Consider the following 16,924-nt stretch of genomic DNA (forward strand, 5'->3'; position numbering starts at 1 on the left):
GACCAATATTATCATAGACATCATTTACAGCACAATAGACGGCAACGCCGTCGTGAGTGCGTTGATGCCGCAGCCATATTGGATGCGCAAAGTGAAGCTATTTGTAAAGATGCCTCGTTTAGTTTCTCCTTGGAGACGCATCATCAAGCCTCATTGGATTAGTAAGGAATCATTACCTTTGATTATATTATCCCATTCAAACTCAATCTTACTAATTATTTGCCGATTTAATGGTGAATACAATTGCCACATCCAATATGGCGGATGCGATGACATCGCTTCGAACGGGCCACCTGAATGAACGGTGTCTGCAGCAGAATTAAAAAAGGAAAGCAAGATCCTACGTTATTTTAGATGCCCAAACGATATGTGGCTCCCATGGTTTCTTTTTTCAAGTGGCTCCTTAGTTGCCGACACTAATGTAGTTTGTAGTGTGTCCGTCCCCACTTGCTGGACGATAGTCTTGTGCGCCAGCGTCCTCGGATATCCTTATTTACAACTACGTACATGTTATACAGACATCTTGCCACAGTACACAATACTAAAACAAAAAACTTGCAGCTTCACTTTTACATGACTCTCGCACGCCATTGACGTATTCGTCACGTATAAGCCAGTGTAGGCCTACCTAACATTATCTTTTAGTAAGGCTGTGATGGCTGTTGCAGATAAGACAATCAAACAAAACCACACCAATATTTCTTCAAGTCTTGCAAATAATGCTGTGAGAAAACATTGTTTGGGAATGTCACCCTTATTATTAGTCTTGAAAAAATGGCTATGTTGGCTGTAGCCGCCGCAGAAAACAAGAACAAGTCACGAGTGGGAAACAGTAGCACCAATGAACACAAACAGCCAACACGAACGTAACGTACCTCCTCCACCTTGAGACCTGTAATTGTGTTTACTGATAGAATAAATGAAAAAAATAGATCCATTTTAGAGAGCCATGCCTTAAATGGCCATTGAAGCGACAGGGCAGCCATCTTACTCCTCCCATCTCACGAGCAGACTACTGTTTAAACCACTTTGAAGACTTTTTCTTTTAGCATTCAGTTGCTACCCCTGTTGTTTCTACTAAGTACTGTCTCAAACATTCCCTAATTTCGATACTGTAAATGTAATAGGAGCATATGCCGAGAAACTTTTTAGGGAGGAGTAATATGGCGGCCTCGCGGCTTCAAAATCGGGTATTCAGATCAGTGGTCCGCCTTCTTTGCTGATTCTTCTTCTACGCTTTCCGTTAACTCCCTGTGGCAGTGCTACAGCGCCACTCATGACTTGGCATATATATTACAGCCATTAAACGTCCTAGGCGTCTTCTTTTGGACATTCACAAGTCTTGAGACGGTTCTGTCTGTACAAGATTTGTTTGAGGAGCGAAGCCAGCTTTGCTTCCGTGTAAACAGGGCTTGAGACTGACTGGAATAAAACAACGAATTACAAAGAGACTGGCGATACGAGGCACACCTGGACAAGTCACACTGGCTGAACGGATCTGAATGGTTGACACAAGGAACAGGACGAATGAGAACCAGCGGAGATGAAAACATTTAGAGCAGACATGAGACTTGGAGCATAAACAAAGGACACGGGAAAAGAAGCAATACAACAAAATTAAATTAAATTAAATCCCATCAAAACTGCAGAAATTGATTTACTGATCTACACTACAAGTGGCAAATTCTTATCCTTGATGGCCGGAGTCTTGCTTGTTTTAGATGTTTTCCTCCTCCAACACACCTGATTCAAATGATCACCGCATCAGCATGCTCGACAGGAGCTCGATAACGATCATGATCATTTGAATCAGGTGTGTTGGGGGAGGGATTCTAAAATTACAACTTTTGTGAGTTTAAAAGAAGAAACTATGACTTTCTGATGCACACTAGAAGTGTTATGTTTATCAGTTATGTGTGAAAACTCAAATCCATTCAAGATAGTAATGACAAGTTTGATCTCTCTTGTTGGAGTAGTTATTATTGTCGTTGTTACTGTTGTTCTCTGTCTGGCTGAACAATCCCATCTCCCAGAGGAAGACCGTAGACGTCACACGGTTTCCCCACAGGACCCACAGATTGACTTTGTGTTGTTTATTTGGCGTCTGTGGTGCAGTATGTGTTTTATGCTGTGGGGTGAAGTTTTGCATCCTGGACAGGTGTCTGCTACGCTGTCATCCAGTCTTTAATGGTTAGATTGAAGGGCTGGATGGTGGCCTGGCCAGGTGGACTGTGTCATCTCAAAGGACAGACAACCCGTCAAGCAGTGTTTTTTTTGGGGGGGGGGGTTTAGAGTGATGGATGGGCGAGTGATATGATTATAGATGGTGCCAATCAAACTTGGACTGCCACTGTTGGGAAGAGACTATTTGTATGTGGTATGCTTGGGTTTTGTTTTGATAATTCCTGCCATAGCTGCCATATGGTGTAGTGGGTGGTCTATGTTTGTGGGGGCTGCCGCTCATGTCAAGATGGTCTTTGACTTGGAGGATTTTTTTTTTTTCTTCAAAGTGTAGTTTGTCTGTAGGTGTGGTGTTTGTGTGGCTTGTGATTATCTTCAAAGGTGTGTTCCGTATAATTAGCATGGTGTTGTGGTGTGTCTCCAACAAGCATAGTTCATCACTGAGCGTGTACTTTGTTAATATTTTGTAGTTTCTTTGTTGTATCCTAATATTGGACTGGCAAATGATCTGAGTGAATGTAAAAATTGTGTGGCTTAAATTCCTTGAGTATGCAAACAAGGAAGTAAACTATAAACAGAAATAATACAAATATATTTTCTTGGCCTGAAATCTTCCCCCCATTGATTAACAGAAGGCAACTTTGACATTATTCCACTGGACGTCACATTACCATATCTGATACATATTTTTATCCATATTTGGAAGAGGCCTGAGTCCTATTTGTGAATAACCGAGTTCATGTGTATTGTGTTATTTGAACCCTGTCGTGTAAATCCAGCCTAATTGTTTAATTATACATGCGTTTTAGTTTTAACTCTTAAATTGGGAAAATAACAGCTGCAAACCAATTAGAGTTACTTTTAAATAATGCACACTTTTTGTTACAACTGGACAGAAACAAGACTATAAAGATTAAATCATTAGGCAAAGCACCAAAGCTTTAATTGGAACCGAAATGTTTTTTTTTTTCTTCACAAATTGCCGCATAATGGCTCAAGTCCTGCTGTGTATTCGGGGCATAGACTCATCCTGAAGGAACTGACTTTTTATACATGGCATTCGCATGACGTCATAAGCCACACATTGTGTTTAAGGTAATTGCTATTGTAAGATGGTTAAAATGCTTTTTACCACATAATGTGATCGTGATATCTGTACCCCGCTAGCCGTGGCTAGCACTGGCTAAAAATAGATCATCTGAGAGGTCAAGAGTTTAGATTTTGAGATTTCTCCAAATACCCTCCTTAAGGTCTCTATATTTTCCCAGCAGCCCACACATTGAAATTGTAGTCAAAGCGTACGAAAATAAGAAGTAATGAATCAAAAATGATGATGTAGTAATTTTGTAAACATGCTAGCACAAGTAGCTAGAGCAGTGGGAGAACTAGTAAACTTGGCTTCAAAATAATTTGATATTATTCACCTCTAATTCTCAAATGACAAATGCACAGAGCAACCAATGAACGCCGAAAGTTCAGGAGACAACAGAATGTCTGTGTTTTGGGATCGAGCCATCCTAACCCATAGCATAACGTGAACGTCGCCATGGAGTCCAGAAAACAGCAAATGTTTTGTAATCCAATCGATTCCATTAATCAAATGTTTCAACATGTACAACTCCAAGGAGTGTTGATCTAAACCTTCCGCATATGTCTTCTTTACACAAGTAATGTTACACGAAGATGACATTTATCAATAACAAAATAACATTTGGTGTAAACACAATGGGAACTGAGTACGCTGAGAAGTCGCTACACTAGATGGAGCGACTCCGTGAAGTCATCAAATGCCATGAATAATTCTTGGGAAACAGCACCACCCCACAAGATGCTGTCCTGCTTATAATCCAAGTTTGCACTTCATAGTGTTGATGGTTTCAACGCACTCCAACGTTTCTGTTCTCTTATTATTCATTCAGTGGCGGCGCCCAATTAAAGCTGTTGGGGGCTGGAGAGGAGTGCAGCCACACTGTGTTACACCGGATGGATGGTGAAATAGACGACCGCACAGCAGGGCTTGAGACTGCGACCAATTTACCACAAATGCGATCAACTTTACAGTGAAAAATCATCCATTCGCTGAGCGCAAGTGCACGTTTTAATTACTAGTGCAACAGAACTTTGAGCCATAACCCGTTCGGATCAAGTGTGAGGACGAGTCAAGATAGCCACCACACGCTGCCTGCTGAAGGCCAACCAAAGTAAATGGGTACCAACTAGGGATGTAACGATAACGGCAATATCGTGATATCGCGATATTATAAGTGCCACAATATATCGTTGTCGTCATGTCACGATATTAAAGCAGTACATCTATTAAAAAAAAAAAAAAAGTCAGGTTGATTTCCATTTGTGCAGTTCTAGCACCCTCTGGTGGCTAGTTTTTTAGTGCAGTTAATTTTCACAAGGCATGTTTTGGCTCTTCTATGTTTAAAATACACGCAAATGGTCAGATGAAGGGGGACATAATATGCTTGTGAAACGAGCCAATATGTGTAGGAACTCAATGTGTTGTGCTTGCATTAGCAAATAAGTGCCTCATTATTTTTTTTATATATATTTATATATTTTTATATATATTTATATTTTTCATTCCTATAATGTACAAAATCACAATATTGTGTGTTTTTTAGGATGAGCTTTTTTTCTTTTCTTTTTTTTTCAATATTGACCTTTTTGTGTATTGCCATCCTCCCTACAATATCATAATAATTAAAATATTGTGACCTTCATATAGTGATAATATTATTGCATTGTGATTGTATTGTGATGTTTGGATATGTTACATCCCAACCAACTTACACATGGCCATCAATGCAATAGTGTTGGTAAGCTTTTATTTTGAAATTGACCCTCGAAGCCCACAATGCTTCTGACTTGACTCTTTGTTACGGTCCAGGGCTTTTCGTGGCCGTTTTTTTTTTTTTTTTTTTTTTTAAACTCCCGTGTGGTGGGGGCGTCTCTCGACGACCAAGATCAACACAACCCCGTAAAAGGACACCAAGAAAGCGCTATTTAATTACACCGTCATTGTATGATACAGCACACGTCTCCGGCGTTAGCAGTTAGCCGCTAATGGTAATGTAAATATTGACGTCCCTTGTGAGATTCAAATGCATTCGGACATTTCAATTGTACACAGAAAGAAGTCCATCAATCCATTAAATCATAAAAATTGCAAATATGTAAACAATGTGAGCTTGCTATCAACCTATAAAAGCTAAAAGGAATGATGGCTATTTTACCTAATTGCAATCAATGGTACATCTCGTCACTTATGTTGACAATACTTAATCTAATAGCGAGGCTTCCATTTTAGTGGTTGATATGTAAATGAATCAAAAATAAAAATAAACCTTCCTTTCTTTTACATAATTCTTATAACATTTGTCACCAAAAACAGGAGTGACTTTACATTAGACCCTTTAAACAGCAGGGTTAGGGTTAAACACTGAACAAGAATAATATTCAGAATCATAGAAGAGCAGTTTTATTTTCATCAGTTCATCTGCGCTTATGCTCATGCACACCTGATTGGGAAACACTGATTTGATTGGTTATGAAGCTTTGGTTTTCCCAAGGGGAAGATGGTTGAGAGGCCTCACTATAAGAGCTGCTGGACCTTCTGTATTGAACAAAATGATGTTCACATAAAATAAAAGCATTTTTTCCCCCCCTCAAAGTTTTCGTTTGCAGTGATATAAGATGATTTACTTGTTTTGCTATCCGCTGATTGTTGTTGTAACATATCTTGCAAATTTATTTTGAGTCACTTTCTATCTTTACATCATATGAACCTAACAAATTGAAATGACTGTACATCAGCAAATATGGTCATGACTACGTGCTGCCCCTCCCCCAAAAAATGTGCCACCAAACCCTGTGGACCAACTGGGAAAAAATAGTGTAAAAGTTAGAGTAGAGCCCTGCAGACACCCCCGACACCCTTTTCTTGACGAATTAATTTCTGTCGGGCCACGCCACTCCGGGCACAACGTGGGGGGGGAAAAAAACTGCACTCTGCAGATTTGTTCTCCATTTGAAGTGCTTGACCTCAACCCTATGAGGAAAAGATGTTACCTGTGGAGAAGTGCACATCAAACACCACCTTCATAACACTTCATGAGCTGAAGTCTGCATCTGCTGTATGCTCCAATAAACCAGCTATCACCTGAAGAATTTGCATGTGTCTACAAAGAACTAATGGATTCCGGTTGCAGTCCTAAACTGTTTCAGACACGCAATCCACTGGAGAAGAAAAATGTTGCAATTTGGTAAAAGGTAGACACGCACATGGGGGGGTATTTGAGGGCAGGAGTTCTAAATGCGTGCAAGAAGCTATGCACACATGCTCGCTTGTACACTCAAACACGGGGCAGGGGCTGAGTGATAAGCGGTTGCTTTGGCTTGGCAGTTGTGTGGGGTCTCGGAGGAAACATGAGCTCAGCTAATGTGTGAGTTCTGTTTAACAAGCATGCTGGTGAGGGGAGGCAGAGGCTCAATGAAAGGGGGGGAGAGTTTGTGGAGAGGACAAGCCCATGGGAGGCATCCCAAATAATAGCTGATGATATGTCAGAGCCACCCAGATAACCAGTTTTAATGGCGGGGACAAAAAAAATAAGCACATACAGAGTTCACGTTATGTTTGTCACTTTATTTATGTTCACAGTTTTTATTTCCATTTATATTTAGTTTTTGTATTAAAGTTTTCATTATATTTTTATATCCTTATTTATTTATTTTTAATTTAGTCAGTTTTGCTCCTCCATGCCAATGGGCATGTTGAGTTGGCAGTTTTACTTGGTTCGCTGCAGGTGGATAATTGAAGTTTGGCTTGAATTTCATAACAGATTAGAATTACTGCGTTAGAAGAAGAAGGTGTTTGTTTTGAAAATTAAAGAATGGTTCTGCCGGCAATAATAAAGACCCGCGTTTGCAAAGTGGAAAAACCACAATAGATCAGACAACTGTGACACATATCCAGCAGCAACAAGAAGTCATTTACAATCCAAATGAGATTCGTTGTATGACTATTTGAATATTGTGTCTGAAAAACTTCCACACTGTCACACCTGGGACTTTCAGTTTGAGAGTTTATCTGAAATTGTTTTTCTTCTTTCCGGTCAGGATTGAAAATGTTTTCCCAGTACATTTATTTCTTACACTCACAACGTTGTCTCATCACATGACTCAACACTAATAATTTGTTCAAAATTATTGTAGTTATATGCTGTTTTTATTTATTTTTCTTAATACCAAATGCAATTTTCTGTCTTTTTTTTTGGCTCAGAAACAATTCTATTAGTATTTATAATAATTACTATTTTCAACCACCTATCATCCATTTTCTGTAATACTTGTCCATCTGTCGCCAGTCTATCACAGGGCCATAATTGGAATTTCATTGAACAAAACCAGGGCTTTGTTGTAGCACATAAATGTGCAATAAAATCAATGCTAATGTCATTCTAGTTTTATGGATCAAACACATTTAAATCTTCAGTTTCAATTCAAAGCTTCTCAAAGGTATTAAATAGCACACAATCAATTCCACACATCATATGGGAGCGATTCGAATGACAATAGTAGAGGAATTTTCATAAACACAAATCTCACATCATGAATGAAAATAAGAAAAAGAAAAGAAAGACTGCAGAAAAAGCGTATTTATCAGTCACTCATATCTCAAGGCACCACTGTACTGTACTGCCATCCAACTTTATCGAGCTTCCTTGTAAGGATTCTCAAAAGCCTCAAAGATGTTTTTTGCAGCGTTGGATCGTGCATTGTCTTGAATGAGAATAATCTTACTGCATTACCATAACAGGAAAAGGTCAGGGAGAAACTCCTCATACTTTATTTTTCATTAGTCTCCAGCAGCATGAAATAACTGCATGCTGCTTCTCAGTGACTTTTTAACAGCTGTTAACTAAATGTGATACCTTTGCTTGACAAAAACTTTCCTTACTTCACCTTTATGGGAATGAACCTGTTCAAGTGACTCACAAATTATTTACCAGAATGAAGATTTTTATTTTATTTTTTTTGAAATGTCAAGTGATTCATTCTTTTCACAAGGTAATGGACTATGCCACTCTTCATCGACAGAACAAACCTTCTTTTTGTCCGTTATGCATTAAAAACTGTGACTTGCATAATAATAATGAAAACCTAATTTTCTATTAATTAGGCTCACACGTTCTGAGGCTCCATACTTAAGACTCCTGAAGGACCCCCACGCCTTGTCGTCTCCCACGCACACGCACTTTTAGTCTATCCTAGAGTTGTTTTATTGTGCTTTGTCAACTGTGTTTTAAGTTTGAGCTCACAGAATTGTCAAAAAGGCGACATTCCTATTAGCGCTACCTAAAATAGGCTAAATCACAACTATCAATTCAAATTGTTGCTTCTAGTAATTTCATAAGTCTTTTTTTTTTTTTTTTTTTTTACTTTTTTATTCTGGATGGAGTCAAGCGTTTTGACAACCAAACTGCGAGGAATACACAGTGAAAAAACACAACAGCAAGTGACATACGAAGGAGCACAACAATCACGGCACTTCCGCAACCATCGCAGTGATGTTTGAAGGTAAAGTAAAAACATTTCAACCATTTTCAAACTTTTATACATTCATTTACATTCGTTTGTATTGTATGTGGTATTTTTTGGGGGGGAAAAAAAATAAGGCTGTGCATAGGGGTGTTCCAAAAAATATCGTCTACGATATTAGTGGGTATTTATTTAGGTGATAAAAATTTGAACTATTGTGAAATTGACGCGATGACGTAATGCGTAACATTATACGTCTTCGTGTCAATTAGGACATACACGCATCGTTCGCTGCTGCATAAAAAACAATGTAGGAGCGTGAGACTGCAAGAATTGCAGCTAGTTCTGTCGCAGGAGTGGGAGTGAGCTTCGTCGTGTGGAGGCAGTTTTGCTACAAGAGGTCAGATATAGTCTTCCCTCGCTATAACGCGGTTCACTTTTCGCGGTCTCGCTGTATCGCGGATTTTTTTTAAAGTGCAATTTTGCATATTTTTTTGCAGTAATATACCCATTTTATAAAATTTAAGGAAGTTTTGAACATTATCAATGTTTGAACAAGAGAGAAATGTGAGAACATGTAAATGTCTCAATGAGAAAAGTGTCTAAATTGTGTGGTAGGGGATTTTAGAACCTTAAAACATTTATAAGAATTGTAAAACATAAAGCTAACTACTTCGCGGATTTCCTTTATTGCGGGTATTTTTTGGAACCTAACCCCAGCGGAAAACGAGGGAACACTGTAATGCTAAAAAAAACACACACACACACACAACAAAAAACAGCGAGTGTGTAGTGTGCCTGTCTCAACTGACCTTACCGTAAACCATACATGACCTAAACCATAAACCGTATGACCTAGTAAACCAATCAAGACGCAAGACGTCATGTCTGCGACGGCACGTGCATTTTGCTGCGGACAAACAAAGCAATCCAGCTCCCGGTGTTGCATTACGTGGTTAGGTGTTACGGGTACCGGACTGCAGCACCCGATGGCAGTTATAGGTTTACCTGTAAAACAGGTTAAAGTTGTAAAACAAAGTAAGACCACAACCACGACGCTGTTGTCTTTCGGCTCTCATTTATTTATATATTCACACAAACTACAATAATAAAAAATACACAGACTGCCTAAGTGCTTCGTCCCATTTACTTAATTTAACCAGCATTTACAATACTGTATTCTATTTGCCTATCTTGACATTCACATTTTCTTTGTCATAGAAAACAATAACACAAACATTTCTGTTACTATGGTCTTCAAACCAAATCAACATCCACACACACATTATACTGTACACCTCTTTCAATTTCAATTTCCTAAATAAAGTTTTGGTTCACACTGCAATATGCATAAAAGTGCATTTATAACTTAAGATGCTAGCGACATCCATGGGACTAACATATAGCAAAAAGTACATACGTAAAGTACATACGATTTGACAATATACAATAGTTAGAAAAGTTAAGTTCTTATTGCTTTTTAAACAATCACAAGAAATATACTTTTACACAAATTGAGCCAGTCATTCGCCAAATCAAAATCCCATTCAAACGAAAATTATATAATGTCCAAGTCGGTTACATTCAATTCACGGAAAAGACGCCGCCATTTCACTGACTCGACGCTCGGCAAACGACGACGACGATACACATTAACTGTACACGACGCATTCTACACATTGTTTCAATTCGAAACTGAAATACAACAGACACAAACATATGAGAACATTCATAAACCACTTTAAATGCTGTACCCACCTGTAAAACAGGTTAAAGTTGTAAAACAAAGTAAGACCACGAAAACGACGCTGTTGTCTTTCGCCAGTTCTCATCGGCTCTGAGAAGATGGCCGTGCGCATGCGCCCCATACAACAGTGTCAGGCACGCAACTGACCCGTGGTCTTACACTTACACCTATTGGCCAAAATAAGTCATGTCTGTTCTTGCCATTAAATCGAAGGACACAAAATACGCATTACAAAGGAAATCAAGATACTAAAAAGTTTGGAAAAAATAAACATTGTGTCACACTCCGTGGACATCACATAGGCAAAACCATGAAAAAAAATATCTATAAAAATGGTTAAACAGTGTAATCACGGCTTGTGTAAGAGTGACAACCCTTATCCCGATATGTGTGCGTGGGTGAGAGAGAGAGAGAGAGAGAGAGAGAGAGAGAGAGAGAGAGAGAGAGAGAGAGAGAGAGAGAGAGAGAGAGAGAGAGAGAGAGAGAGAGAGAGAGAGAGAGAGAGAGAGAGCGAGAGAGCGAGAGAGCGAGCAGTTAACCGACCAACTGGGAGGAGTTGTCCGGTTTGTTCCATTCCCTAAACCCTCAAACAACTACGAAAAATGTCTGCGCTGGATCAAAATTTGTAGAAGACCACACACACACAACCAGTCCAATCCTCCAAAATGACCAGAAACTACTACGTCTGCACGAAGGTAATGTTCTCCATTGTTGTTTTTAGCCAAAGCTAACGATAGCTCCAGATAGCTAACCGTCTACACGTTTGTTGACTTATTTACTATAAATGCCATCAGAACAAACTTTACACACACGACCAGTTGAATCCCTCCAAAATGACCAGAAACCACTACATCTGTGCTAAAGTATTTTTTATTTTTTTTTTCCCCCTCTGTGCTAAAGTAATGTTCTCATTGTTGTTTTTAGCCAAAGGCTAACCATAGCTCCCGGTAGCTAACCGTCCACGCGTTTGTTGACTTACTATTACTATACATGCCAACAAAACATTGAAACTAGGGTAAGGTAATAAGGTAATATAAATTCATTCTTACCATGCTTGACAGGAATAATGTTCAATAAAATAATTAAATAATTAAAAATAATTAGGGACAAAATATTAACTTTTTACTGCTGAAAATGGCATATAAAGCATATAAATATAATATAGCATATAAATAGAATACGTTGACAGAATTTTAATGGCCAGGGAGATTTATTTTTTATTTTTTAAACTAGAATAAAGTAAAACAGGACAACCACTGTAAACCAAATATTTCCTACATGCGTCAACAAAGCAATATATGGATTGTTGCCCTCAAGGATGGACCTTTGTGTCATAAAAGCAAATGAAGTTACTGATTAGATGGTTCCGAATAATTCAGTCCTGGCCATTTGCTCCTCGCTATCAGCCATAATCAACACCATCATCTTATTTCATTTGGAGAGCTGTGAGCCGCACAATAAAATGCTGAGGATCACTTCCCCGCCATGATTAACAACAACACAGCCTTTTGGATTTACATAAAGTATTTCCATAACGAGTCATTCTGTGGCACACACAGAGGTAATACAAAGCGAAGGTTGCCATTCTCTACCCCACCCGCTCATTATTGCCCAAGCGCTAATGACACAGCGAGGATCAAGGAGCTGTATGCAGATGAAAGAGAAGATGGAGAGGATTTACAATGCTTCGCAGATCACTGATACGCGCGGCATAAACAGGAGTGTGCCTGGGGTTTGCACCACAAGGGATTCGGGATTTAGTCTCTTGATTCAGCGTCGTCCTCTTTTAACTCTCAGCATTAGAGAGGGAGAGAGCAGAAACCCCGCTGAGGGCCACCGGAGCTCCAACCTGCAACATCTAAGAATGTAAAAAAATAAAATAAAAATCAGTTGGTTTGGATTTTACGACGGCGTATTAGGGCCACATATAAATATAAATATTAGTGACAATTTTGCGAGAGAAAAATTCGGAAATTTGCGAGTTTATAAAGTGGCAAATTTGTGAGAAAAAACTAACTAAAATACAAATAAAACCCAAAAACAATAATTCACTAAACAAATAAAAATCAATTGTAAGTAAATAAAATACATGTTGACAAATCAATGTGTTACACAAGTATCTTAGTTGAAGTGTCGAATCTGCTGGTCTCCGTCATTCACTTGCATTTACTTAAATTACGCTAGCTTATGATTGGTTCGTGTTGGTCAGGTGATAGTGGATCAGGAAGTGTCGCTGTAGCTGTCGTGTATGACAAGTAAAGTTTAAATTTAAGAATGAATCCGTATCCACCCTGCCTTATATTTATTTATTTATCATTTCATCCTCACATTAGACTATAAGCTACGTGTATTTCTCGTAAGTTTCTGAGTTTTTTTCTTGCAAATTTGTCACTTTGTAAACTCGCAAATTTGTTACTTTATAAACTTGCAAATTTACGAGTTTTTTTTGTTGTTTTTTCCCTCGCAAATTTGCCACTTTATAAAGTGGCCGGATATTGCCCCCGCCCTTTAAAAAATATATATTTATATGTAGCCCACTCGCCCTAATACCCCGCAGTAGGATATGCCAAGCTTGTACACAGGAAATACACGCTATCTGCTCTTATTATCTCTGGGAAAACAACATGTATCCTCTCAGTGGCTCTTCAGCACAACTGCTATAATTGTCCATTAATCAGGATCTCGGGAGTGCTTGTCTTCTTAAGAAGCTGATTAGATAATCAAGGCTTGTATTCACTTATGTGTATGACTAACAGATATAATGTAACTTCAGAGAGAGTGACATATGGCGTGCAATGTGCGGCAACGATTGGAGGACATTTCATCACCTCATTAAGATCTTCACTCCAACAGTCCCCTCCTCCCCTTTCAAATGTTTACCCCCCAAAACACATTATAAGCTGCTTAAGTTCTAAAAAAGACATGGTTTCTTCTTTTTTTTTTTTCTTTCTTTGGGGGATAACATAATTACAGCAAAACAAAATACTTCTAATGTGGCCTCACTACTTGTGAGCTTTGTCCAAACGCTCGACGCTAGAGCAGTAAAGGGTTCTATGATGGCACACCGGCTACATATTTGTGAATTTGTCCCATGTGCTAGTTGCAGGAAATGGCTCCATATAGCTACTGTGCGCTGTATTTTTAATGGTATTAATGTGCCAATTCTCAAACAAACAATTAGTACGGTTCATTTGTTCAGCATTGTTGGCTGCCTGGAGCCCGGCAGCACTTTCTGCACTCCCTGATCACATTAATCAAACTGTGGCTTTACTCATAAAAAAAAAAAAAGCATCTGAAGACCATTTTGTGATTAGGTGGGAATAAGCTCTTTAATAAAAGCCATTGGAATCAGCACTTCCAGCCCGTGGGGACTGTTAGAAAGCAGAAGCTGCCATATCTGGACGGACGGTAATCTCACAGCTGGGGACCTGGTGGCCAATTATTGGGAGGAAAGCAGCATATCCGCGCGCAGCTTAGAAAACCCGAGCTGGATGTAGTAATTACGTCTCAAAATCACAAGCCATTGATCTCTCTAAATGTGTTGTTCGCCAGCAGAATAAATGAGCAGATGAGGATTGTTTCCTTGTCTGCCGTTGTGCGTTCTGCTGAAGTAGCGTTGAAGTTACTAATCACAGGCGGGTGACAAATCTCACCTCCAGTGAAAATAAACTACCTGAATGCCCTTTGAAAGTTGTTGCCCCTTCGCTCGCCAGGCTGTCTCTTCAATTAAGAGAGAATTCACGACAGCCAAGCGGCAAAGACTTCATCTTAACTGGGTCACAGTAAATCCAGTCATATGGTCCGGGCACATCGTGTCTTTTGCTTGTGGACCGGGTAATGCCACTGAGCTTTAGATCAGCAGCGCACACACACACCCACACACACACTGAGTCACACACGTTCGCCGAGGCAGGGCAAGTCAGGTTCAGATAACCTGAGGAAGGGCAGAGAGATGTAAGCACTGACTTTTACTCACTTTTAACATTCCGCAGCTACAATCTGCCCTCTGCAAGCAGCCGAGCATTATCACATTGCTGCCGTTAACTTGCAAACAGTTGTGCCGAGTGTGAATAAGTAATTTCGGAACTGATTGGAATCGACAAATTACATTTGCTGCACCGGTTCACTTGCCTTTTGATGGTCATGGGGTGTTAATAACTTGTGGGGGCGCTTCTTGTTTGAGTGAATTAAAAAAACGTTTTGAAAGAAATAATTGATTTCTTGACTTCATAAAACGTTTTCAGGAAAAAAATATGCCTGAAAAATCAAATCTCCTTGGAGTTAAAACCATCATCACGCATGACATAGCGAGAAGTCGGCAAGTCTGCTTCATGTGAATGGGTTTTCAACCGATTTTCGACCAGGGAGCAGCACTGCTTTTCAGTAGGACAAGTGTTGAGATTGATTTTTTTTTTTTTTCCTTAAGTGTGAGTGCAATTTCTGACTGTGAGTGGGCTGCATACTCGTTCTATTCTTGGAAGCACAGTGCGAGGCAGGGACAGTCTAATGCTATGGCTTGCCCTCAACTGAATTTATTTTATTTTTTTCAAAATGTGGAAAATGCACAAGGGGAAAAATGGCTGGACGAGTTGCAAAGGTTAAAAAGCACAAGTGGATCTGCTGCAAGCTCTGGAAATTTGACCTGACTTATCCAGAACTTGAAAGGTTTGCGTATCATACAGTGCATGCACCTCTTGACCTTTTTAATGTAGTCCTCCTGGCTTTAGTTTCTTCTTTCTCTCATGTTTCCTGTGAAATCGAAGCTTTATCTGAACAGCATGCAGTAGAATCTTAAGCCACTTTCACCTTTGTTCCTACTGTATGATCTGATACATAAAGGTGCCGTCTAGACATCCGTCCATTCATTTTTTACAGCCCTTATCCTAGCCAAGGTAGCTGGAGCCTATTCTAGCTGACTTGGGGGGCAAACTAAACTGAAGCTGACCTGGTTGTCCCTCAATTCACACTGTAACTGAGTGGGAATTGAACCCATGCTCCCAATACAGAAGTGTTAATCAATTATAACACCTTGAAACTTGACCACGTTAGTCCTTTAGAGAGATGGTCCAACACCTCCGTGGTTAACAAGAAGTGCCAAGGAAAAAGAATCAAATTGATTAGGTTCAATCTTTTGTAATAAGTAAAATTATTTGTGATGTGTGCTTGTTGCCTACATTGTTATAGAGATAGAAACTAGAATTTCATAATAATGTTCATTTTTATGGTATGCGGAATAGTAAAGTGGTTGGTAGCCCACCATTTTTAATATAAAGAGAAAACACTTGTACCAGTCTATTTCAGTGCGGATGCACAGTATCTTCGCCCCAGGACAGCAAACGAATAAATTGAACAGACAGAATTTGACAAACAGACTCACATTTTGCAAACCAAAACAGAGTGAATTTACTAGCTAAGTGACACTCCAGTGACAGGACGAACAGCTCAAGGAACATTTGGTGACAAGCTCACAACAATCCCTCGCATTGCAAATGTCTTAAATTTGACATGACATCAGTTAACTGTCAAAAGCACAGACCGTTAAGAGATTGGAAATTCGAGTCATCTGACGCTTTAAACGGGTTTGATGTATGTGTATTCACAGCAGCCAGTACGTGGGACCGTACTGAGTTCTATCACTTCAAATGCAATACATACAGGACGGGATATTACCTTTGCTGCACCTGTCACAGAGGCTTCAGATGGTTGCAGGGAGTGAATCTGCAGATCTGCAAAAGTATTGATTTATTAGTGTAGTAGCTTGATTGCTATTGTAGTTAGACGGTTCAAATTAACAAAGTTAAATACACGTGTCGTCTCACTAAATCCTGACAGAAAGCCACAATTACAAACAGATGCCAGTATGATGATGTGCAGTTTTTCATTACATAAAACACAGTATTAATGCCAATTAAATGAATGAGTGAAGTTCTAAGCTCTGCTCGTAATTGCCATGGGGTAAGAGTTTGTCCAAAATTTCTCCTGCATGAAAAGAAACCAAATTCAGTATGATTCTACTTAAGCACAATAAAACGTAAGATGTGAGGCCACCAACGTTGCCAAATTGCCGCCTGGCAAGAAGTTTGTTTGTCCTGGGACTTCAGTTGGCTGTCAATACAATTTACACTATCCATGATAAGTTTCTGGAAACAGAATTTCTACCATTCAGCGTAACGTCTGCTACTCCCGCCACTGATGTAAATGTAGAACTTCTAGAGCAGGCATGTGCGCAAAACCAGGGAAAGTCTACCCGCAGGGGCGCCCTGGAACTCAGCGTCAACACAAGCTCGTTTCAGCATATGCTTCGGAGAGTGATCAAGCTTTACCCATATCGACTTCAAGTTGTTCAAAGAATTGCAAATGAGAATCTGTTCTTAATTGCCTTACCTGAACATATAATGGTTTAAAAAAAAAAATTATACTCAACAACCTGAAGTCGGTACAGGAAAC

Source organism: Festucalex cinctus, chromosome 1, assembly GCF_051991245.1.
Source record: "Festucalex cinctus isolate MCC-2025b chromosome 1, RoL_Fcin_1.0, whole genome shotgun sequence".
Taxonomy (NCBI): Eukaryota; Metazoa; Chordata; class Actinopteri; order Syngnathiformes; family Syngnathidae; genus Festucalex; species Festucalex cinctus.